General features: G+C 41.0%; 1 protein-coding gene across 2 annotated transcripts in view; it reads right to left on the bottom strand.

The window, feature by feature from the left end:
* The window catches only part of FHIT (fragile histidine triad diadenosine triphosphatase), a 527985-nt gene that overhangs the window by 234344 nt on the left and 267991 nt on the right, over positions 1-25650 (bottom strand). The gene's annotated exons all lie outside the window — the stretch shown is intronic.

Raw genomic sequence — 25650 nt, 5'->3', positions numbered from 1 at the left:
TAAATCAGTATACTCTGAATTGCTGGAATTGACTGTGTTGGCAGCTGGTGCTGATAGCTACAAATGTGAGTCACAGAACTGTAAATTAGAATATAGAGCATCAATGGATTTCTTTAGGCAGAGACTTTTTAACAGCATTAAAGGAGTGACTACATTTATGGCTCAAGTGGTATCTTGAGCTCTTTTCCAGCTTAACTTGTAAAGTCACTTTAGTGGCAATGAGACTTCAGCAATTTTTTCCCCTAAAATTTATGTTTACAAAAACAAGACAGTGAAAAAAAGAAAAAAAAGAAAAAAAAAAGCAGTCATTTCTTACTGGTGCCTCTTTTTGGGGAATTGAAAAAACCAGAATAATCAAACCAAAGCCCTCTTAAAAACCCAGATCAGTGGTATGGCCATACAGGCTTGGATTTTTATGAAGATTAACTTGACATCTTTGAGTCTGTGTCCCCTAGCACTTCAGCATAAAGATGATGAAACTATAAATAAAACTTCAGTGTACAGCTTTACCAATAAAAATACTTAGAACAAGTAACAGAGCTTTAGATGAAGTTGCAGTGCAAAATCCCAAGGATGATTTGACATCCCACACATTTGTCTCTCTGCCTTCTGGAGATATTGATGGGCCAAATGGTATGTTTTATATTTACCAATATTTTTGCCATGACAGCAGGACCTCAGAACCAGGTTTCCATGGGGTTTGTGTTTTTAAAAGCCCGAGAGAAAATTTATTCTAGATATAAAGCTATTGAGAAAAACTTAATTAGAATTAATATCCTTTCCGTGTATACTAAAATAAACTCTCACACATTAGAAGTCAGAGGGAACAATCAAGCCAGATATTTAGATCACACAGAATTGGAACAAAAAATCCGAAAAAAACCAAAACCAAAAATTAACCCAAAAATCAACCAAACCAAACCAAAAAAACCCCAACTATTAAAACTGGCAAATCAGAAATAGTGGGGAAAAAGTTTCTCTTTTAACAAAATTTAAATGTTACATATCAGTCTAAAACTTTAAAAAAATTAAGTAAAGAAGTGCTAACTTTTAAGCAGATGGTTTGAAAGAAACCCTATTCTGAAAATAGAAAATATTTTATTTTAGAAACTGACAAAAGTAAATGTTTAAAATTATTTTGTTTTACATGCCAAAATGGAAATATTCACTAATTGTTGTTTGGGCCAAATGAAGCTCTGCTCCACTACACCTGTTTCAGGTAACCCAATAGTTTCTTTATTCACATCAATCAAAATGTGTGCTAAGAGTCTGCACTACAGCAGAACTGCCTGCTATGAATGCACAGAGAATTAGCTGGGATGTGTCATTATACAGCACAGTAATTCCAGCTAATCCTCCCCAAAAACCTTAAAAAAACAGCAAGAAAAAAAAGAATCAATTTTACTTTCTCACTGAAAAAAGTCCCATCATTACCTTCACTGACATTAATCATTTTTTTTTAAAGATTGGATATTTTGAAGCTCAAAACACAGCTGGAATACAAGAAGAGTAGAGTAACTTGTTCTAATACAGATAAGGATTCCTCTACTCCTGTACTGACAGAAGTCTGAGTCAAGATTTGCTGTTTTTATCCTCAAAGTCCATTTAATGTAACTCAGGCACTGCCTTGGGAATTCAGGCTTCCTAGGCTATCCTATTCCTCTGGAATTCCTTTCTGGAATTGCCTCATGGAAAAGCCCAATGCAGCTCTGGGTCCAGTCTGTCAGCCAAGGGCAGCTGGAGCTCAAATCAAACAGACCAATATTTATAGATGCCTTTGCTCTGTGATTGGACTTGTTCATATTAGACCTCTGAATTCCACAAAAAATGTGTAAATTCTGAATGCAGGAACCAGTAAAATTGTTTCCACAGACCAGAATGTAGCAATATTTGTATCCGTGTTGTTTTTCAAGCCATTGCTCCATCTGGATGAAGGATAGCAAATCTAGCAGTAAGAATTTTTTTATAAATTAATATTTGGGAATTTGGATATAACAAAGATTAGAAATGCTATCTTATATTCAGAACACTAAAATTTAAGGAAACCAAATTTATCAGATTATAAATATATATATAAAATATATTTATAATCTGATATATATATATATATAATATATAAAATATATAAATAAGATTTCTTTAATGATCTTAGCAGGGTTTTTTAGTTTAAAGTCTGCCTGAGACTTAATGATTCAGAGGTGATATTTAAATTGTGATTTCATCTCATTTCTCAGTTTCTAAAAGTAAATCTTTTCCCTTTATTCAAGCTATGTGATCGTTTTGGTCTATTTGCCCCAGAGCTCTTGATGCTATTATTATTATTATTATTATTATTATTATTATTATTATTATTATTATTATTATTATTATTATTATTATTATTATTATTATTATTATTATATAACATGAAAGTGATCATCATTACAGTCTGCAGGAAGAAATTAGATCCAAGACAAGGTCAAAGAAATGCTTTGCTGTCCCAGGGGCACCATGAGAAATGAAATGGTAGGAATTCTGAATCCCTTCCCTGTTCTCTCTGTGTCTGTTTACAGATGATAAAATAAAGATTTCTCAGTCATTCACATACAGAAATCACAGCAGCAAATCCATAAGGGACAAAACCCTTAATTCTGTCACTCTGGACTCACATTATTGCACATTTAGCCCCTATTTCTTATGATTTGTAAAAGAAAGAAAGAAATAAAGATGGATCAAATTATAGATATCGTGAAAAAAGATAATCAAAAGATGCTGAAGTTGTGCTAAAAGGTTGTCCTTTGAGAACTGAAGTGTGTAACTTTGTAATTAGACTTTGGATGAGAGGACTATCATGTCTTAGTCTATTGTTGTTCTTATCAGTGGTCTCTGGAGACTGTGGACAACATCCAGTAATGATTGCAGAATTTGATCATGTTTCTAAATTAATTGTGCTGTGGCCTGTTGGGAGCATGCAGTCATATGCAGTGGAGAGGAAGGGAATGATATTGTATCATGCCAAATAACCCCAAACAGTCACTGTACTCAGCCTGGGCTGTGATCTAAATCAACTCAATTTACATTACCAAGCTGAACATATTAATTTACATAATCAGGTCTAAGTACAGAAAATGTATGGAGCTGCAGCACTAACATACATTTCTCATTCAGGATTTGCAGTCTATAGTGGTATTCAAATGACCTGAAGTTTTTAAAATTTCTACACAGTGTTAGTAAGACAAAGAAAGGGATTTACTTTGCTGAATAAGGTGGGGTTGGGAGAAAGATTAAAGGAAAGCAAACATTAAATTTTTTATGTTTTTAAAATTCCTACATGCCTAACCTGTCAGCACCTAATGAACAGGCACCTCAACATCTGTGACAACTCCAAACAGGATTCTTACAAGGAACCAAGCTGCTGTAGACAACCCAAATATAAAAGCCACAAACATATGCAGTTCTTTAAGTAAAAAAATAGGAAAGGACTTTAGAGATGTTGCAGTATTGAGCCACCAGAATTCTCATACCCATCAAAGTTTCACAGATTTCTAACTAAAGAACCAACTGCTACTTTCAGAAAAGGAGTGAGAAAAAATGCCATAGATTGGCATTTAGCAGAATGTGTCCTTGAACACAAGATACTGTAACCTCATCATCCAAAAAGCCTCCCAGAAGCCACACCAATATCCAGGGCAGTAGAGCTGTGTGCCCCTGGCTGCAGGTGGGGGCAGAGGGACAGGAGTGGCTCAGATTCAAGGGCTGCTCTGCCTGAGGAGATGAAGGGAGTGAGCACAAACCTTGGCTCCTTAGCAGCCCCCATGAAACTCTGGCTTTGGGCATTGCCCCCAACACTGATCTGTGCATTTCCCTTGCAGTTCCTATAAATCCTGGGTTAGGACACTTCCCCCTGTGCTCACTGACTCACCCTTGGACAGAGGCCAGCACAGAAGTGTCACAATTCCCTCCACGCTGCACACAGACTGCAGTTCTTAACCCATTTTTCTGCCCCAGAAGCTTTACCTGGGCTCCCTAGCTCTCTCCAAGTGCTCAATAAACTCATTTATTCCAAGCAGTACTTCAGAGAAGCTCCAAAATTCTTCTCTGGCAGCCGTGCCTCTCCTCCTGAGCATGAACCCAGGGTGCAGCAGCTGCTTGGGCATTTGTGCATCAGCTGTGTGGGCCACATGTCCAGCCCAGGGCATCTGAGCTCTCCCAGTCAGCTCTTTGTCACTGCATTTCTGGGCTCCTTCTCATCTTAGCTGCAGGGCACCCAGGAGATGGTAAAAAATTGATTACACTTCAAGTGATTTCTGGAAAATACATGGCTGTTTAAAATGTGAGTGCTCCCATTCTGCAGTTTTTTCATTAGAGAGAAAACAAAAAACAAAACCAAACAAAAAAAAAAGCCTCCAAAAAAACCCCCAAAACCCCCCAAAAACCCTAAACAAACAAAAAACCCATAAACCAAACATCAACAAAAACAACAACAAAACCCATCCCCCTCCTCCCCCCCAAGAAACCAAAACAACAAAAAAACACCCACCCAGAAACAAAGTAAAAAAGAAATTTGCAAAAAAGCCACACAAATAAAAACTGATTCACTTACAGAGTTTCTAACATTTCCATTCTGGCACTGCCTTTGAAAGCCAGTTTGAAACAACCCCTACCTACCAAATTGCTGAGGAATTATTCTCAATTACAGCCCTCCATCTTTTAACAAGTATAGTCACTGATCACTGCTGACCTCCCCTGTGACAGGTCAAATGGATGAAACATTCTGACAGCCACTCAGCTTTCAAGTTCCAGAGAGAAGCAGACAGAGAAAGAAGGAGAGAAATAAGGTTTCTTTGCTCAATTTTATTTAAGTTTTGTTTTTTTTTTTTTTTTTTGTGAAAGTAAAACCACATTTGCTTTCTCTCTAGTGAATAAATTGCACATGGCAATGCAATTTTCTTTAAAGTCATTAGCCTAATGTTTTAATTTTGGTATCATTTGCAGAAATCTTCACCCAATCAATCACTTCAGCTTTTGTTTCCTAGCTCTGGACAGTTCTGCTGAGCAGCACAACTTTGCTCCCCTCTCTGTTCCAGCACCTATAGTACTGGGTTGCATATAAATCTGAGGGGATTCAGCAAAGTCACACTGCTGGGAGAGACCTGCTGCTGGGGACACCTTGCCAAGCTACAGAGAAACCCCTGAAAACACTCTTTCAAAGCAGATTTGGGTTAATTAAACTTGAATGCATGAAGAAAGCCTCCTTTTAAAACTGTGTGACATTTACCTGTGACTGCTCCCTCCAAGAAAAGGGTTTCTGTGATGGAAGAGACACTGACCTAATGAAAGGTAAACACAAATCAGTCTCACTGAATTCTGACTTAGCAAACTCTATATACAACCACATCCACAAGGTAGGGCTGTTAATTAGGACTGGGAACTACTTATAGAGCCGGGCTGCCACTTCTAAGGATTTAAAAAAGATTAAAAGGACTGAAGAAAGTAGTGTCCCCTCAGGAGCACTTCCAGCCCACATTTAGGTCAGCTCATGACTGATCCTTCAGCTCTACCAGATGTGTTTTATTAGAGAATGCTGTCTTCTGCTCCCAAATGAAATGCAGTAATTGAAGCTCACTGGAAAGAGCAAAACCTGGATGGTGCAGCCTGGACAGGCCAAAGAAAACAGGAAATTTCAATTACTGTGAAAGTCTTACAGAAAATGCTGATAGTCACGTTCATCTGCTACTCTGCTAACCTTTTGTACAACTTAAAAAAAAAACAAACCAGGAAAAGGAGGTCTAGAGCTATTAAATAATTTCTTCTTGAGATCATTGTCTAAACAGGAGAAAAAAATAAAAACAAACAGAGAAGCTATAATTTCACAATGTCAAAATATGTAAAATGTGGGGATTTTTTTAAATTAAAACAAAAGCAAAAAAAACCAGCCAAAACATCCAATATGACACATCTTTCCCCAGGTTAACCAGAGCTGTGCCTTCAAGTCCTACTAAATGATTTCCAGGTTAGGATGCATGTGTGATGATGGAACTTGCTTAATTAAATCAGAATGATCTCAGAAGAAAATGTCATTCTAAAACAAAAATTCAAATTATTTATTTATAACATGTCAAATCTAAGGAATATTTTCCTACAGCTGTGCATGCTAACCATAGAAACATGTTTCTCATTGACCATTTTAAGCAGCAGATAAGCTCTTTGTGTGAAAAAAACGAAAACCACAAATTGAGTTGCATCTGTATCTTTGCTTAAAGTGGCATGAAACTATTTGGTTGTTGTTTCTCTCTTAACTAATTGTGGGACAAACTTTGACTTTTGTTACTCACAAAGACATGAGCAATGCTTAAGACATGAGCAACCCCATCTGAAGCTGGTCCTTGAGGGCTCTTTCTGCCTTATTCTTCTATACACATTACTCTCTTACACTTGCAGGCATTTTCTACATTTCTTGATTGACTATTATTCTTCTTTTCTGCAGTCTCACTTGTTTTTAATGTCCTTTGAACACCAGAGCTGAGCATGGTATCCTAGCACTGGCCTCCCTGATGTGATGAGTGAGAAAGTGAAAGGCTTTGGAAATCACTTCAGCAGCTCCACTGAGAGCAAGACTGCTTCAAATTCATCAAAACAAAAGGTGCTGTGGTCATACAATCTGCAGTTTATCCCCTGAAGTTAACAGGTTAATATTTCCAAGCTGAATTCTAGATATCAATTCCCCAGAAAAGTGATTTTAAAAAAATACCAAGCCCATTTCACTTGAAGTGAATTGCACGTGTAGGGACAGGAGAGATCCCATGGCAGGTCTCCAACACAGCAGTAGCAGGTGAAGCCCAGGGAAGCCTTGGTGATTGAGTAGGTGATTGTTCTTGCATCCCCCTGAAATATTACAGATGCAGATCCCACAGCAAGGACAGGTGGGGGCTGAGGAGTCAATCTGAGGACCAAGATTTGGCACCAAAACATCGGACCTGAAACCTTGGTGTTCTTCATTCCTATGGTGATTTGTATACTCTCAGGAATGGGCAACTTGCCACTGTAGGAGATTTGCAGCTACATTTTGACCACAACTCCTTACAGACTTTATTGTTGAAGCCTGAAAGATGGATTTTTTTTTCCAGGTCTTACACATTACTTGGCACTGCTGAAAGATTTCCACATCTCTCCCTAGAAAGGATGAGCAAAGCAACTACAGCACAGCCTCTGGCATGCTTCACAGCCCACCTGCAGCTGTTGAGATGCTGTCCTGACCACAGCTAGCAGAATATGACCTGCATTTCACCCAGTCCTTGACAATAAAAGACAATAATTATCTTGATCATAATTGCAATTCTAATAATCTGTCAGGAGACATAGCTCAGAAGATACTCGGGAGAGCTTTATCAATTAAAGTCACCTCCTCAGTCACTATTGCAACCCATGCAAGGTCTGCAGCACTTTTCAGCTTTGCTATCTTGGGTGGTGATAAATACACTTTTATGGCTTTCCAGATGTTAGTGTACAAAGTTTCTTTCATTATTCATGCTCCATAAACCCATACGAAGAGCTGGGCACAGATCAAGCACATGGGAAACCTAATTCCAACTATCTCACCATATTTTAGATGTAATTTAGCAACAGCATGCTCAGTGCCCTTATTTAGGAAGGTTATCTGCCTTAGAAATATATAAAGCCTCTGCTTGTCCTTTTACAGAAGTTTTTCACTCCTGAAGCTTGAAACACATCATGATAGCTTAAGTCCCACAAACAGCTAGGGACACAACAAAGCCTGATTTAACTGACAATCTCTGCTTTGAAGGTAAAGCTTCCAAGCAGCTTAGATGCAGAAGTTGACCTGAAGGCTCATCTAACAACAGTTTGTGTTGTTAAACATGAAGGAGTCAAAGACTTAAAGAGCCCAGGAAGGATCATGCAACCATAGTTTCAGTCCTCTTTTTTTAAAAGGATTTTTAGAGGTTTATTTTGGATTTTAGGAGACTGAGGATCTTAGTTTAAACCAGTTCTTAGCCACGTTTTACCATATTACACCAATAGCCTTCAAAATGGAAAAAACCGGGCTCTTGCTAGTCCACTAAGAAATGCTACCAAAACATCTATTTTATACTGAGGCTGGCAAAAATGAAAATACTTCACAAGCTAAAAATCTGTATTTACATTTTACATGTTAGCAGCATGGTATCCCTTCTGGCAATGACTTCCAGCCCCTGGGATCAGAAATCCCCACACCAGTAGTGAGCCACAAGCAGAACAGCAGAGGAAACTTGAGATTCAGATGAGTCTCCCTCCCATGGAAAGGTGTCAGTGAAAAGCAATGTCCCAAATTCCCCTGATTCCCCCCTCAGGAGGGGCACGTGTGAAGGCAGAGGGACACAAATCACAGTCCCAAGTGACACAGGGCATGAGGAGTGCCCACCAAGCAAGGGACATTCTGAGAGAGCCAGAGAGCTTTGAAGACAAGGACTGCACCAAACCTGCCAAGATCCACAGGTGAGGATTTTCTGTTTGTTTTCTCACTCTGGAAGATGCTGCAAAGCAAACCAAAAGGCACAAGACTTTGGGGAGTCTCAGAGAGCTCTAGTGGCAGAATATTCTTTCTTGCTTGATGAAGGGTAGAGACAACAGGAATTTCTCCATCTTAATTCACAGTGTCCCTTTTCCTCTGTGCTGAAATAAAGAGTGCAGGGAGTGTTCTCAGTAGAAAACAAACCAAAATCCTAAACTGCATGTATTTGTATGTAGGTGGTTGCTACCTTTTTTAATCATAGTGTTTCTTTGCCAAGAGATCATTTATAACATATGTATCAAATCAACACTTCCAAAGAGCCAACTGTGGGGAAAAAAAAAAATAAAATTCTCATTCCTTTAAGGGACACAACCCGAAAAAAATAATTGCAACCCTTTTTCAGCACTAAGCACCCATCCAGCCCTCTCCTCATCCACAGGTTGGGCAGTCCAGCTCAAAGGAGAGTGCCCCACTCAACTTTCTGGACTCAAAAAACTCAGAGAAGCAAATCCCCAGTGACAGCCAGTGTGATATCTGGCTCTCCATCCTCAGCTTGATGAGTGTACAGAGGTGAATTCATGGCTCTGTCCTCCCTGTATTGCTGACCAAGCCCCTCTCCCAGGCTAGGGAAATTGGGATCAGGGCTCCCTGGGACACACCACTGTGCTCTGCACACTCTGGGAAAGCATAACAAGGTCATTCCCAGCCCACAGGGAGGGCTGGATTTGCACCAACAGAACAAAAATCCGGTGTTACATGAAAGAGCTCACTTTGCTTTTAAACTAAACCAAGGTAAATTGGCTTTAATTTACCCCAGACATCCTCCAGCAGTCACCTTCCCTTACAACACTCAGCTGCAGTAACACTGAACTATCTTCTGACCACCTCACTTCAAACAATTCCTTGGAAATGATAAGCTTAGAGCTAAAAGTGATGAAAAGTTTAGATGATTTCAAGGTTTGTTATTCTGAAAAGCTCCAAGCTTTTGACAAACAGGAATTTCACAACTGATTCACTGGAATTAGGACCAAAACAAAAGTGTAAGGAACCCTTGAAGAAAGCATGAAATGACTGTACATCCCCATTTGTCATTCTATAAAATCAGTTCTGCTTCTAGGAAATCCTGCCTGCCTTTCCTGATGATGGATATAAGAAGTGTATAATTTGCCTCAGAGGCAAAGCAGAAATTAAAAATGCATTAATTAATGCAAAATGAGATCTGGGATATATCTGTTTTGTTTTGTTCTATTATTAAAATAAGAAAGTTTAAACAAGAGGAAAATTTGGTATGAAACATAATCCTTAAAGTCCTAGGGTCCACTACAATGCTTGGACAAAATTCAAATACATTTTATACAAAATATGGCACCAGTTTCCATCAAAAAATTATACGTTCAGTCACAAATGGTTATTGTAAAATCTTTATTAACCTAAGTGCATATAAAAATTGTGAATTCTTAATACAAAGCAGTATTTGACTTTTAAATTTCATTTTAAGCTTGCCCTGTTCACTTGGAATGTGATTACAGAGTAAATTAAAAAGTAATCACATGTGAATTACATTTCCTCATGAATGTAATGACTTCAGGAGACTGATTAATGTTAAGCAGTGCCTGTCCTACCTCATGCATACCTTCCCAGGTGAGATGTGCAAGATAGCTGTCGTGAGTTGATTTAATTTCCTTTCTCTGGTAGTCCAGTGAGAAATGTTGAACAGAAACCAATTCAGCACGTTCATTAGATCTGTATATGTTCACTTCTTTTGTCCACCCAAGCACCACCTGCAAAATGCTCTCAGTGTCAGCTTATGATTGTGAGCAAGACCCCAGAGACTTGGCTCATCCTGTGCCCTGCATCCCAGCCAGGAAAACTCTTTACATTCAGATAGAACAACTCAGCTGCTGCACAGAGCAACAGATACAGATGTGTCAGCAAATTAAAGCCTGATGAAAAAGAATACCTTGTCAATAAACCAGGAAATAGGCCTGTCTAGGAAAATAGACACAGCATATACACACCCCTCTAAAAAGCTGCACATAACTCAAAAGATGCCTAAAACATTTTCTTTAAGATTTATTTTAAAATGAATGTAGGTATTACATTAAAATCCATTAAATTTATAGGAATAATTTATTATCTATGATTAAAAAAATGGCACCAAATTCTGTCTCTAACTCAATAGCCACACAATAGTTTAGTTTGAAATTGGTTTCCCAAGAATTATTTTTAATTTAAATAAGAAATAGAAAGGATATTACCCTTATTCTCAGTTTGTTTGGATCAGTTCATCTTACATCTCATCTTTTCCAGGGAAAGACTCATATCTCTCTTGTATTCTTGACTTAAATAATAAATAGGAATCCACTTAATATCACAGCTCAAGTGAGTCACAAGAAATAAACCCAAATTTTTGCAAAAGTTTGTATGTTTCTATCAATGGTTTCAATTCAGAGTATCGTAATTCTGGACCCTTTTGTAAGAAAACATTCCACAAGTTACAGAGAACCAGCAGGATGTTTAATGCATTTGAAAAGAGGTAAATGCAGAATGTCCCTGAAGCCAGGAAAGGAAAATCCATGCACAGGAAGCAACCCTACATGCTCAGCACTGGTCTCAAAGGGTGATACTGATGTTTTTCCAGTCCTAGATGCCTTGATGGGCAATAATGAAAGTGAGATGAATATAGGGACACTAGCATTTACAAAACAAATCTCTCAGTTTTCACAGACAGAAGAAAAATTAAATTTAAAAAGTATAGACCCAGCAATGATTTTAGCTGTATTAATTTTGCAGCTTAATTCAGCCTTGTAAATACTAAAGACAAAAGCATAGTCTAATTGTTCCAGAGCCAGTTCATCTCTGATGGCAAGAGGACTGTTCTGAATTCTAAGTGTGCTTTTTAATGGCATCATGAGAATAAATTCCAATATATTAACAAGGCTTCTTGCAATTATATATTCATATGTACATATATTCATTTTCATCACCTTATGGTGTCACTTTCCATTATCTCTGTATCCTCAGCAGTAAGACTTTCTCACTGATTTCCCTCTCCATCCCAAGCCTGCTCCATCTCCGCTTAGCAGTGCTCCCAACACAACCCAGCCCAAAGCTTCTCCTGCCTTTGCCATCCTGGTTTGATCCCAGGAGGAGCCACCCTCTCACAGCCCCATTTTTTGGCTGGCCTGGCTGCAATTCTCCTCCAACATCCAGCCATGTCCAAACAGATCACATTTTAGATAAAAATTGCTCCATTTAAAACTCCATCTCTATTCTGATGCAGCAACAAAAAACCTCTGCAAGCTGGACCATCTCCTGGTAGGAATAAAAATCCTTGTGAGAACTATTTTTTAATCTATATGTGAAACTTCAAAATTTGTAAATATCTTCCTAAAAAGAAAAGGTCACCTGTAGCAAGGGACAACATCACTATGTAGCTATTAACAGAACTCTGTTTTCAAAGGGGAGCCTTTGCATGTTGTGCAGTGTCATGCTCCTTTTTCAGCCTGTGGGATTATTGCTTTAAACTTTCCTCTTGACACCCAGCACTCCAGTTCCCTTCATGAGAAGGGCATTTAATCACCAAACACCATTTTTCACAAAGCATAGGATGGTGCTCTCCTCCTCTCTGCTTCTTGCTATTTCATTGGACCTTAGGATCTCAAGAGACTATTCAAAAAGACAGCAACAGACACTACTGCCCCAACTATCATTCTGTTTCTTGAATAATAACTGGAAATTAATTGGCATTAATTCACTTGTTCAGAGTTGTACAGAAGATGTTGCTTGCAAACAGCAGCCATGGTTGACTGATTATGGAGAAGCAATTAATTTGGAAAAAAGGTATTGTCAAATAAGAATCCAGTATCATCTCAGCAGGTGTCACTGCAGTCAGAAGAACATGTCAGAAAATGAATGCTAAAGATTTAGATGGCCCTGGCATCACCTGTCCTGCTCAAAGGAAATATTTATTCTATTTACCTAGCCTCTTCCAGTTTTAAACATATCTTTAATCACAAAAATTCAATTCAGAGCTTAAGATGGTTGTTTGCTGTAATAAAGATCCAGAGGGCAAGCACAATATTTCTCTGCCCAGAATGAGCCTCCTGCAGCACACACTGCTTGTAATGACTATAACCATTGAGACATTTTTCTGCAAAATGTGTTTCCTGAATTATAAATGAAAATAAAATGAAACATCTAGCTTGACACAGGTTACTTCAGTATGCACCTACTGCCATTTTTCAGGGCAGGATGTTTTCACAAGCAATGCAGTGAAGGGGACAGAATGTTAGTGTGGATGTCAGGGTGCCTGAGTCTATTTGAGCTCTGCCATTCATTTACCATCTTCTCCAAACATCTTACCTCTGTCCTGTCTCCCTGCCATATTCGCTTCTCATACTTAGCTTTCAGTCTTTTCTAAATCGCTTCTTTTGTGTTTGTGCAGCCTGTAACTTGGGGTTCCAGCTTTAATTCAAGTCAGAGAGCATGGTTGCAGCTCTGATGGAGCTGTGCCACATTGTCCCACACTGGCTCTGCCCCTCAGCAGCAGCAAACTGGACACTGCCCACTTCAGACAACAGGGCTGGGGCCAGTCCTGTTTCTTACTGACCTACTGTTTTTCCTTCTTCACAGATTACATGATGTTCATAAAGAAAAAAAAAGAAAAAAACCTCGATAAGCTCAGCACTTCTCCACTATCAGCACCTAATCCACAAAACATAAAACTACCAGGATTTTAATATCAACTGATGTGGCATGGCTGAGATGGATCTGGCAGCTAAGGGCAGTGTCCATATGCATTTTTACAGCCATATAATAGATTTTTTTCTGTTACAAGTTAGGTACTGCATAACTAGTAGCATTATCAGCCACTGAATGTGCCACTTAAGAAATCATAAGGCAGCCTAAGGAAAGCTTTTAGAATAGAAAGCCTAAAATTTTATCAAGTGTTCTACTAACTGTTTCCCATTCAATTTTGAAAGGGACCCAAGCAGAGACAGAATTTTAGAACATGTATTTACAAGGGACACATTTCTGAAGCATCTCCACTCAAATAAGGCAGTAGCACAAAGAAAGAGGAAAAAAAGCCCAGCTCACATCAGGGTGTCATCACCTTCCTGAATTACCAGAAAGCACGAGCATTTCTAATACAGAAATATTCTCCAGCTTACTTGATATTATGGATTCCTACTGAAGATCTGCCCAGCTTCAAGCACCATCCACTGCAGAAGGTTCCTCATGCCCCACAAAAACACAGATCAGATACAGAGTGAGCCTGAGAGCTGAGAGGCAATTTTTGCCTCCTGACAACTTCCAAAAAATCCCATCCCTGGTGCTCTTTTCCTTAAAGCTTGGAAACACAACTTCAAGGCCAAAAGAGCAAAGAGGCAGTGCTCCAGCTGATGCCATGGATTTGCAGCTTGGACATGCCAGAAGACAAATTATCCCAGAGGAGCTTTGTGAGGAAGCTGAATGAGTTAAAGGGAGCCAGTCCCTCCCCAGCAAAGCCACTCCTGCTATGGAGCTGCACATGGGACTGTAACACGGCAGAGTGGCAATTAAAGTCTTCTAATCAAAGTCAGCTTGGACAGACCTCAAGGGATGGGCAAAACTGTTCATCTGAACACACTTCACTTGGAGGAACTTGTTTGACTGTTACCAGGGGACAACAGGAAACCACCACAGCCTTAATGGCCTATGCCCCATGTGTAGAACAAATGTATTCAGCAGTCAACATACTGAAATGAAGGGGAATTTAAAAAAAAAAGGAAAAAAATCCCAGAACACTCATTTAGGATGCAGAAAACCTAACTTCAAATCCCTTTGCTGTTTCTCTCAGTAGCTTGAACCTGGCTCCTGCCAAAGGAATGCCCTAAGCACTTAGTAACTTTGAAGTGCAGCAGATTACTTGCACTTGTATTTTGTAAAATCTCTCAAAAGGCCTTTTCATTCCAGTGAAAATGAAGTTGATTTCACAGTATCATGTTTTTGTGCACCTTGGAACTGGAGTTTTCCTTCCAGCCATATTAACATTCTACATGTCTTCATTCAAGAATAAATGAAATTACCTCAATCTTCTCAAAAAACTTGAAGATAATTTGCGATTAATTTTCTCAATAGCCTTGATCTGAAGTACTCAAATATGGTTTGATTCATTAAAGTGTTAAGTAAATATTTCTTTAATAACTGAATTTATCTCAGCATTCTGCCTTTATCACCTATTGCAAGAAGTTTAGGTTCTACAGAAAATCAATTATTTTCAACAAAGAAGTAAAGACATCAGTTAAATCTCCAGTAGTTACAACAGAATAGTCAATTTAATGGATTGGTATTTTTTCCTGACTTTTGCAGTTAGGCCTCTGGCTTCATTCGTGCTAAAGGGCAGCAATGAGAGACAACAGTAATTGCTCCAAGTGGCACCACAACCTTTAGGCATCATTAAGAAATCCAGCCAGCATTTTGGAAGATAGAAATTATACCCTTACACTGTAATTTTTAAGACAATTGACTGAAATACCAATTCACATCTTGTGTCCTTTGTCTTACCAATAAAATAAATAAATTATACTCTACTACTAAGGGTAATAAGAGGTACATTTTCCTTTTGACAGAGATATAAAACTGTCATTAATATGTTATAAGGGAAGATTATAGTCCTAAATGTAGCTATCCTTTCAATTTCTGACATGTCAAATTAATCTTTGCTTACACCATTACATGAACTAGACACAGGATGAAAATTCCTGCCTCTGTAAAATGACACTGCAAGACCCCTGCAAGACTGAATTTCCATTGTTAAGTGAGAACATGTACCCCACTGCTGCCATGAATCTTATGTGCAAGTCAAGTATTTCTATGACAATTGACAATATAGCCTCCTAAAACTCTTAGCGAGGATACAGCAGTACAAGTGCAATCTTCATTGGCTGGATTTTATCTACAAAGTACAAATTACACATATAGTATACATTATGTATATTTGTGTTCAGAGTTACTAATTCATGATTCAGATGGTTCATAATGGCACAGAACTTGGACTGCATTAAAAGCCACACAGCAGATTACAAATCTGTTTGACTGCTCAAGACAGACCTAATCTTCACTTCTAGATGGGAATGGATTCAAAGCTGGACTGCCTAATTTTAAGATTAAAAATTAAATAAAGACTAATTTTAATAACAATCACAGTGTTTAAACAAAGATTGCCAGCTGACACCTCTTAGGAAAAAAGCTCAAATTAGTTCTGTCATCTTCCTTTTGAACAGTTATGTGTTACAGTGATAAGAGGGGCGGCAGATTTGTTTTAAAAGTCGACTGCAGCCGTGTTCAGAGGACCCAAGCAGAACATTGCATTATAGACTCAAAAGGAAAACAAATACAGAGATTGCTCAGCACAATTAATTTTCAGAGCTTCCAACCATGGCCATGTAACCCCAATTCTTCTGTAAACACATTGTAAATTACAGGGATTCAGGAAACCAGTAAAGAAAGATGAAAGGATGATAACTTCCTCACAAAAACTTCAAACAACTGCATTGCTCCACTAGGCCTTGCTTACTATCAGAAACTTGAACAGTTCCGACGGTGGGCTCATTGGTAGCTCAGGGAAAGTAAATAAAACTCCACTGTATCTCTACAGTTTGTGTTTATAAAATATCACATTTTCCACATGAGGAGGAGATACAGTGTTAACAAACAACACCCCCAAGGTTTTAAGCCAGTGTGACTCCATCCAAAGGGGGATTGCACCTCTTGGTTAAAAAGTGCACTGAGCACCCATAAATGCATGGCATCAAAAATCTGGGGGAGGTTTTTTAGTACTGAAGTTCTTGCTGCCATCACAGGGTCCTTTGGCAGTCCTCAAGAGCGTTTGCACAGTGGGCCCAGTCCTGGGGAGCCCCGTGCAGCACCCAGGTGTGTTCACAGAGGCACCACCAGCTGGAAAGCCCTCAGGGACAAAGAGTTTGCACAACCTCCCACCTCCACAGCTGGCTGGACGGTTTGGCAGAAGCTCCTGAAATGAGTAGCTCACAACAGCTATCCATCAATTTGCTTTACTTTGTTCAGTACTCTTCACCTTACAGCAGTGCAGCTGATAAATCTGTTTTCTCTGATTTTGGTATGGTTGATCTGATGCTAATCCAGAACTGCTGTGGGCCCTTCCTCTAGAAACAGAAGCCTCTGTGAATAAAGCTCTTTGTGACTATTTCTATCTCGCATGCCTGGTTGTGTGGAAATGACACAAAGTAATCTCTTCACATGGAAATGACACAATTTTTAATTTTCTCCACACCTGACAGGTCCAGAAAGATTTAAAAATTTCTGCTCAAGTGATGAAAAACTCAAGGTAAGATTTGGTGTGTTGGAAAACACAGTAGCCTAAAGTGGTCCCTGACCTGGGTTTCAGTACTACCTTTGAGCACTCAAATCCCTCACTTGGCTGGGAATGATGAAATCTCTGTGGCACACAGATATTTTCAAGAGAAACCCGACACAGCCTGCTACCAGACAGAAAGTTGGAGAGTATCCAGTGAGACAGGATATATACAGAATCTACCATGTGTGCATCAGGAGGGCACACAGAAAAGCAGAGGTGTGTGATATCTATAAATACCTGGATGTATATCAACACACACGTGCAGAGGCTGCTAAATTATAGCTGCTAAAATTATACATTCAAAGAGTATAGATTCCATCTGATCAATCATTCAGGACACATTTACCTTTAATCTGCATAAAGGACATGATGAGAAAGCCAAACATGTCACTGTAAAGATATGCTAAATCAAAGAAATTCAAGAGTGCTTTGGGCAAAACCCCATTATTGTTAAATTAATCACATTCTTATAGGGAAAGTGATATAAATGTGTGCCATTGCTGGAAACCTGACCAATTTCTTTGATGTCTTGCCCAGCACGAAGTGAGCCAAGGATGCCCTGGAATCACAAAACATTATTTGTAAATTCACTTTTAAAAAATTGATATGAGTCTAGAGTGAAATTCAAAATCTGAAAGGGTACGGCAAAAGCCTGTTAATACCTAAATCTATTGAAATAAGAAGTTATCTAAAGAAATAAGGGCACAGAAACTACAATCTTCACTTCTTTTAACTTGAACTGCTAGGGACCTTTCTCAGTTGGTCCTTTTCAGAGATTCTGAAGTGCCTTGAAAACTGAAATAGTGCCTTCATGTTCTCTTATAAAAAAAATAAATAAAAGCCTTCCTTAGACATAGCAAAATCCAGCCATAAAACGACCTCCTGCACACCCACCCAGTGTGTTAGATTGGAACTGGGGAAAGCCCAATGTTACAGAAACCTGTAACACAGCACAGAAAACTGCTGCCTACCCTCTTGTTTAACTCCCTCTCCTCAGTTAGTGAGGCTATTGCATCTCCAGATTTTCAGGATGCTAAAAGGAAGCTAGCACATCCTCCTGGTGCCTCGGCTGACCTAGACAGTCTCTACACAAAATCACACCAATTTCTGTCCGTCCCAGTTTCTTGCAATGGGCAGGTTGGGCAGCCAATGGAAACCAAACTAGAGCGGGGTGTGGGTGTGTGTGCAAAAGAGGTAGACAGTGTACAATATACACAAGATACACTAGAAATGAACATTATCAGTGCCAATCCATGCCATGGATTACAAATATTAAAATAAGAAAGCAAAAAAGTGCAAAGACTTTCACTTAGCAGAACTCAGCACTGGCTCCCACAATAAAATGTAACTAAATAAGGCCTCTTTGCCAAGTTTTGCAGTATTTTTGAATGGAGGCTGATGTCCAATTCCTGATGGACAATCAATCAGCGTTATTTGGTTTTCACATTTTTCTTTGTCTAAACAAGTCCTGTTCCAATTACAAATATTGGCATTAGGCTCTGTCCCACTGAGTGCTTTTAGTTATGGACCGTGTGGTGTTCAGTGACCTTACAGTCAATACCTAAAAATGTTAATGCAATGTGTTCTATGTTACATCCCCACAGAAAAGAGAAAATGCCATTACTAAGATATTTGACAGAAAGTGAAGCAATCTTACTTCAACTTCTGTCTTCTGTCCTAAACTTAGCAATGCTGCATCAGCAAACAACTTTGTTTCTCTGTGCCTTCATTAACCATCCCTGTTAATGGTGTTTCACATTGCTGAAGCTATACAGAGCCTCAGAACCATTATTAAACATGAATTTCATTTCATTCATGAGGTTATGCATACTTCTTCTGAAATCAGTGCAGGAAGTCAGAAATGATAAAATGGGGAAAAAATCTGAAGGTAAATAAATGCAAAATGTACTGCACAGAGGACAATATTTTCTGTAATCATATAGCACTCCTTTGGCTAGCAAGAGGAGAGTTTTCTCTACCAGTTTCTAATGCTATATAAATACTTGCCAGGTGAATACTGGCACCAGCTTGTTTTGATTGTGAGGGATAAAAACTAGATAGAAATTTTCTATTAAAATGTGAAACTAAAGTTAGCAAATTTTACTAAAAAATATAGAAGTTGTCTTTTTTCCTTGTTTAAACCTGCTATAACTTTTTAAAAGATCTCACAATCCTCATGAAGTCAACCATCATACTTGACAACTAAATACAGCTTACTGCTACACATTAAGGCAACATGAAAATACATTTAAAAATACTGAATTTATAGAAGATTAAAAAATATTTGTCGAGAGTTTTTGGTAAATGTTGTCCAACATGGCAGCAAAGCAGTCTACTAGCAGATGGCAATCTCTCTAGGAAAAACATGATTTCATCCACATGACTGTGTAAATTACCTGAAGACTATAGGTAATTTCATAGCATTACCTCCAAGAAAATAAGAGTAATCTTCACATATTGCTCCAGGGAGGGGTCCTGATATTAAGGGGATGATGATGACCTTGAAATATAAATGGGCAAGAAGAGATGAAAGGAAAATTACCTATAATTTTTGTTCTCAACCACTGGTAAATCTAAAGAATCCCTGGGTGAGCTCCATGTCCTGTGTTTCTGGCAGAGGCAAAGCACACTGAGTTACTAAAATAACTCCCTGGTGATGGATATCTGCTTATCCCATCACCATGTCCTTTATAGGAAATTTCAACCAGTAAGTTTGTCTGTTCTGCTCACCAATATGCAGAAAGCTTGTTAGAGCAAAGGCACACTTCAATTGGGTTTCTCTGAGAAATTTAACCTTTTTATTTTCCTTGGGCAATACAGTTACTGTTTTAAGAAAACAGCTTTTGCCAAGAGCTCTTAAACACTAAGTCATTGTAATTATTCCTTCCTTGAAATAAAAAGGAATAGTTACAGTACCTTCTTTTTTAAACAGAAAGAACAGTGCATTTTCTTTTTCTATCTGCTTCAATTCAGATATTAGAAAGACTCACATGGAAATACTAAATTTGAGCTTTCTTTGGTCAGTGTTGTCCTTTCTTTCCTTCTGGTATTGTTATTATGCAATTTTTTTGCCTTTTTTGCTCAAAATGGTGGTATCCTTAGAGACATTTGAAGGTGAAAAACGCACTCCAGCCAGTAGAAGGCATGGCATTCCTAGACCAACAGATAGGGCATTTTACATTCTTTTTATAGCCCCCAAGAGACTGAGTCCTGCTGTCCAGAGAGCAGTGAAAACATTAAATTCCAGTGTCAGCCTACTGCACTCACTGCCACATAAGAAATCAGGAAGCAGATGTAGAACCTGTTGAGGAGGTTAAAGAACACAGGTGATCCCTGTCACTCCATCATTATTTGAGCCAAAATAGAAAGTTCATTATCAAGCAAAGGCCACAGTAAGGGATGGACACAGCCCATTTTTTTGAAGGTATGGGCAGAATGAGACCCATCATTTCCCTGCAGATTTGGTAACACCTCATGGAATCATAGGATGGTTTGGGTAGGAAGGGACCTTACAGATCATCTCATTCCAGTTCCTGCCACCTTCCACTATCCCAGATTGCTCCTAGCCCCATCCAACCTGGCCTTGGAAACTTCCAGGGATGGGGCAACCACCCCTATGCCCCATTGTAACAGATACAGACACAGCAGAACCTTCCTGAAATGTGCCACGAGAAACAGAGGGTTCAGTGCAATATTCAGGCAGTGTACACAGAGCAGGCCAGAGGGTACAGGAAAGAATGTTGCATCTAAATAGCCAAATTACATATACTGTATTTCAGTAAAATTAATAACAAACTGAACTCAGAGGCACCTCATCTAAATTTGAAATGGAAATTTGCATCTGCCATGTTTATTTCATTATTACTTCATGAGGAGTCTATGCTTGTTTATGAATTCTTAAAGTATATTTAAGCAATCAAGCATAATAGTGGTGTAATTATCTCAAACCTATTGCAGTTCCAGGACTTTATGAGGAATCTAAGTGCATTTCATGTAGCTAGCTCCTAAGGTGTCTCACTCATGAGTTTATTCCCTGCTGTGTCTCACTGAAAAGAAGAGGCACTGACAAGGGAAAAAAAAACCCCATACCCTGTTACCAGAGAGGGGGAGGCAACACATCAGTCCTGTGACACCACTGCCATAAACCACATCCACATCTGTCCCTGCAGAGCCTGGAGCCTGTGGCAGGGATCTTACAAGGCAGTGTTTTTGTGTTTTATTGGGTTCAAAGCCACCTCAGTGAGGCATTGCTGAAGCGGGCACCTGGACCTGGCAGCCAGCCTGCAATAGAGTTGCCACCTTTAGGGGAAAAGAATCCAGCTAGGCAGCTGGGATATAATGAAAATGATTGGAAAGTGGTTTTGCACTTAATAACACTGCTGCCATGGTGATCTCTTCCATTCTGATGCTCTCTGGGTAGAAGGCACTTGCTTGTTCCCCTTCACATGTGATATTAGCTCTTTTTTAAAAAGAGACAGAGGTGGTAATGCTTGGCAGCTTGCAGATCAGCAGGGCTGCAAAAAGCAGAAAAACTCTGTTGGGCCAAAAGAAACAAGCACTGCCACAGACCAGCAGAGCCTTTCCCTTCCTTCCAAACTGAAGCATCACAGCTTGAAAACTAGCTTGTGCAAGCCAGAAATTCTTGTTCAGGCTTGCTACTACCAGAGCATGTTTCCAGCAGTTGTGGGGTACTTTTCCTGTGAAATCAAATATGGACATAGGGTTTAGTTTTGGAGTAGGACTGAAACTGTCACCTTGTGCTGCAGAACAAATTATCTTTTGTCTCCTTAAAAGTGATTCAGCCAACTGAACTCTTCCCGTTCAGTAAAAGCAAACGGGATCAACATATCTAATTATTAATGATTTAAAGGGTGTGAAAGTTGAGTTCCAGGACACATTTGTAAATCTTGCCAGGAGGTCTGCCTTAAACTCAGCTCCAACAATTGCCACTGCTCTAAATTCTGGTACACACCTTTGAACTTTCAGTCCTGCAGTGGTACATTCGAGACAAATGGGAGGTGACAGCTAAGCAGCAACAGTTCTTTAGTATAAACTGAAATTCATTAGATGAACTTTCAAAGGGTCTATACAGTGCCTCACACTGAAAGAGCAGCTTTTCTACAGCCTGTTCCAGACATCCAAGAATATCTAAGACAAGTCTGGCTGCAGTGAAATTTGTCAAAATATTCTGAACTGATGCAGCAACTGGATACATACTCATTGACAAGGATTAGGAGGTTTCCTTTATGGTGATACTATAAAAGGATTAGTTCTATGGTTTTACAGTATAAATCCCTAAAGGCAGATTTTATTTTATTTTTTTAATATATGAACTACAAAAATATCATAGTATTTCTTTGTGAGATATGAATTTACTGCAATTTTTAGAACACTCATCTTTATCTTTATTGCTGTATTCCAGTAGACAAACAACACTTCCCATGCTATCCTTACTTTTAGCTCCCCCTCTGCTTTATTAACTTGATCCTTTTCAGCCCTAGTTCAGGTGATATTTGATTAATTTGTGATCACTGCTTCTGGGCATCATGTTCTTAAAGATACAGTATTGTCCAGAGAATTATACATGGGAAATAACATCCTTTGTGTTTACCTTTATAATCCTTTCTCCTTGTTCAGTGCCCATTTTTCCTTCTGTGCCACAAATACTGTATCTTACTGTATCACTGTATTATCCTAGCCACAAAGCTTTGTTCTCTGGTAATTGAAAAATTCTTTATCCATGCCTATCACATTTACTGAGGTCAAAAACTATGAACATCTCCCATGTTTGAAGTGCATTAGATTACACGGGCAAGGAAGTATAGAGTTGTTTAAAAGAATCATGCAAACTGCTTTTTAATCAGCAAAGACCCTTTAAAGTAGTTATCAGCACTGTACTATCAGGAACTGCTATTTAGATGCTCCTACTAAAAGCACAAAGATTATTCAATCTTCTTTAACCTAAAATAAACTTGGGTTACACGACACCAAAACATGATGTATACACATCGTTTAGTCCATACACTAGAAGTAGCTGGGCTCATAATTTCTTTTCTATTAATATAGTAGAAATGAAAGCATACAGCTTGTCCCTTTGAGACAGGGAAATCATAGAGATACTCTTGGATCCAATACTGCTCTATGTTAAAGGACTTATTAGAATTTAAATTACTATTGTGTATTGTTTTAATATGTCTTCACAGCATGCACCACAACAGCTCCTTTGCAGCTATTACACTGTACATTGGCTACATCAATTAACAGAAATGCACATTATATATTATTGACCTATTTAATACCTCATACACTTTTCCACAGTCTGTTTTTTCTTCCTAATGTGCACTCAGAACACACAGCATGAGTTAGTTCAGCTAAGAAAGTCACAGATCTGTGCACTGACTGCAAGAGCACTGAGCACAGAGATCTGAATATGGGCACTGCCTTGGAAAACTGACCTTGGGCACACCCGGGCACACTCCTGCACACTCCTGCACACCCAGGCACACCCGGGCACACTCAGGCACACTCGGGCACACCCGGGCACACTCCTACACACTCATGCACACTCAGGCACACCAGGGCACACTCATGCACACTCAGGCACACCAGGGCACACTCCTGCACACCCGAGCACACTCCTGCACACTCAGGCACACTCCTGCACACCCGGGCACACTCATGCACACCTGGGCACACTCCTGCACACCCCGGCACACCCGAGCACACTCTTACACACCCGGGCACACTCCTGCACACCCGTGCACACCCGTGCACACTCTTACACACCGGGGCACACTCATGCACACTCCTGCACACCTGGGCACACTCAGGCACACCCGGGCACACTCATGCACACTCAGGCACACCTGGGCACACCCCGGGCACACTCAGGCACACCCGGGCACACTCATGCACACCCAGGTACACCCGGCCACACTCCTGCACAACCAGGCACAGCCGGGCACACCCGGGCACACTCCTGCACACTCAGGCACACTCCTGCACACTCAGGCACACCTGGGCACACCCAGGCACACCCGGGCACAGTCTTACACACCCGGGCACACTCAGGCACACTCCTGCACACCTGGGCACACTCTTACACACCCAGGCACACTCCTGCACACCCGGGCACACTCCTGCACACCTGGGCACACCCGGGCACACTCATGCACAACCGGGCACACTCCTGCACACTCAAGCACACCCGGGCACACCCAGGCACACTCCTGCACACCCGCGCACACTCTTACACACCCGGGCACACACGGGCACACTCCTGCACACCTGGGCACACTCAGGCACACCTGGGCACACCCGGGCACACTCCTGCACACCCGGGCACACTCAGGCACACCTGGGCACACCCGGGCACACTCCTGCACACCCGGGCACACTCCTGCACACCTGGGCACACTCGGGCACACTCCTGCACACCCGAGCACACTCAGGCACACTCCTGCACACTCAGGCACACCCGGGCACACTCAGGCACACTCCGGCACACTCCTGCACACCCGGACACACTCATGCACACTCCTGCACACCCGGGCACACTCAGGCACACCCGGGCACACTCAGGCACACTCCTGCACACCCGGCCACACTCAGGCACACCTGGGCACACTCGGGCACACTCCTGCACACCCGGGCACACTCCTGCACACCTGGGCACACCCGCGCACACTCAGGCACACCTGGGCACACTCAGGCACACCCGGGCACACCTGGGCACACTCAGGCACACTCCTGCACACCCGGGCACACCCGGGCACACTCAGGCACACCCGGGCACACTCATGCACACCCAGGTACACCCGGCCACACTCCTGCACAACCAGGCACACCCGAGCACACCCAGGCACAGTCTTACACACACCAGCACACTCATGCACACTCCTGCACACATGGGCACACCCGGGCACACTCCTGCACACCTGGGCACACCCGGGCACACCTGGGCACACTCAGGCACACTCCTGCACACCCGCACACACTCTTATACACCCGGGCACACCCACGCACACTCTTACACACCCGGGCACACTTCTGCACACCTGGGCACACTCAGGCACACTCATGCACACGCGGGCACACTCATGCACACTCCTGCACACCCGGGCACACCTGGGCACACTCATGCACACTCCTGCACACCTGGGCACACTCGGGCACACTCCTGCACACCCGGGCACACTCTTACACACACCGGCACACTCATGCACACCCAGGCACACTCCTGCACACCCGGGCACACCCGAGCACACTCATGCACACTCCTGCACACCTGGGCACACTCCTGCACACCCGGGCACACTCCTGCACACCCGGGCACACTCCTGCACACTCAGGCACACCTGGGCACACTCAGGCACACTCCTGCACACCTGGGCACACTCAGGCACACTCCTGCACACCCGCGCACACTCTTACACGCACCGGCACACTCAGGCACACTCCTGCACACCTGGGCACACTCAGGCACACCCGGGCACACTCAGGCACACTCCTGCACACCCGGGCACACTCTCACACACCCAGGCACACTCCTGCACACCCGGGCGCACTCCTGCACACTCCTGCACACCCGGGCACACTCTTGCACACCCGAGCACACTCAGGCACACTCCTGCACACTTTTGCACATTTGCGCGTGCTGTTTTCTTTCCTTTTGCAACATCCAAATCCCAATTTTTAAAAATAGGATATTAATACCAAGTTAGGGACAAAGCCCCAATAACTGGTACCAAGCAGCGAAGAGAAAAAAACTTTTGCAAGTTCA

Source organism: Molothrus aeneus, chromosome 12 (genome assembly GCF_037042795.1).
Source record: "Molothrus aeneus isolate 106 chromosome 12, BPBGC_Maene_1.0, whole genome shotgun sequence".
NCBI classification, from domain to species: domain Eukaryota; kingdom Metazoa; phylum Chordata; class Aves; order Passeriformes; family Icteridae; genus Molothrus; species Molothrus aeneus.
The sequence above is the reverse complement of the archived record's forward strand: the minus strand, read 5'-3'. Positions and strand labels throughout refer to the sequence as shown.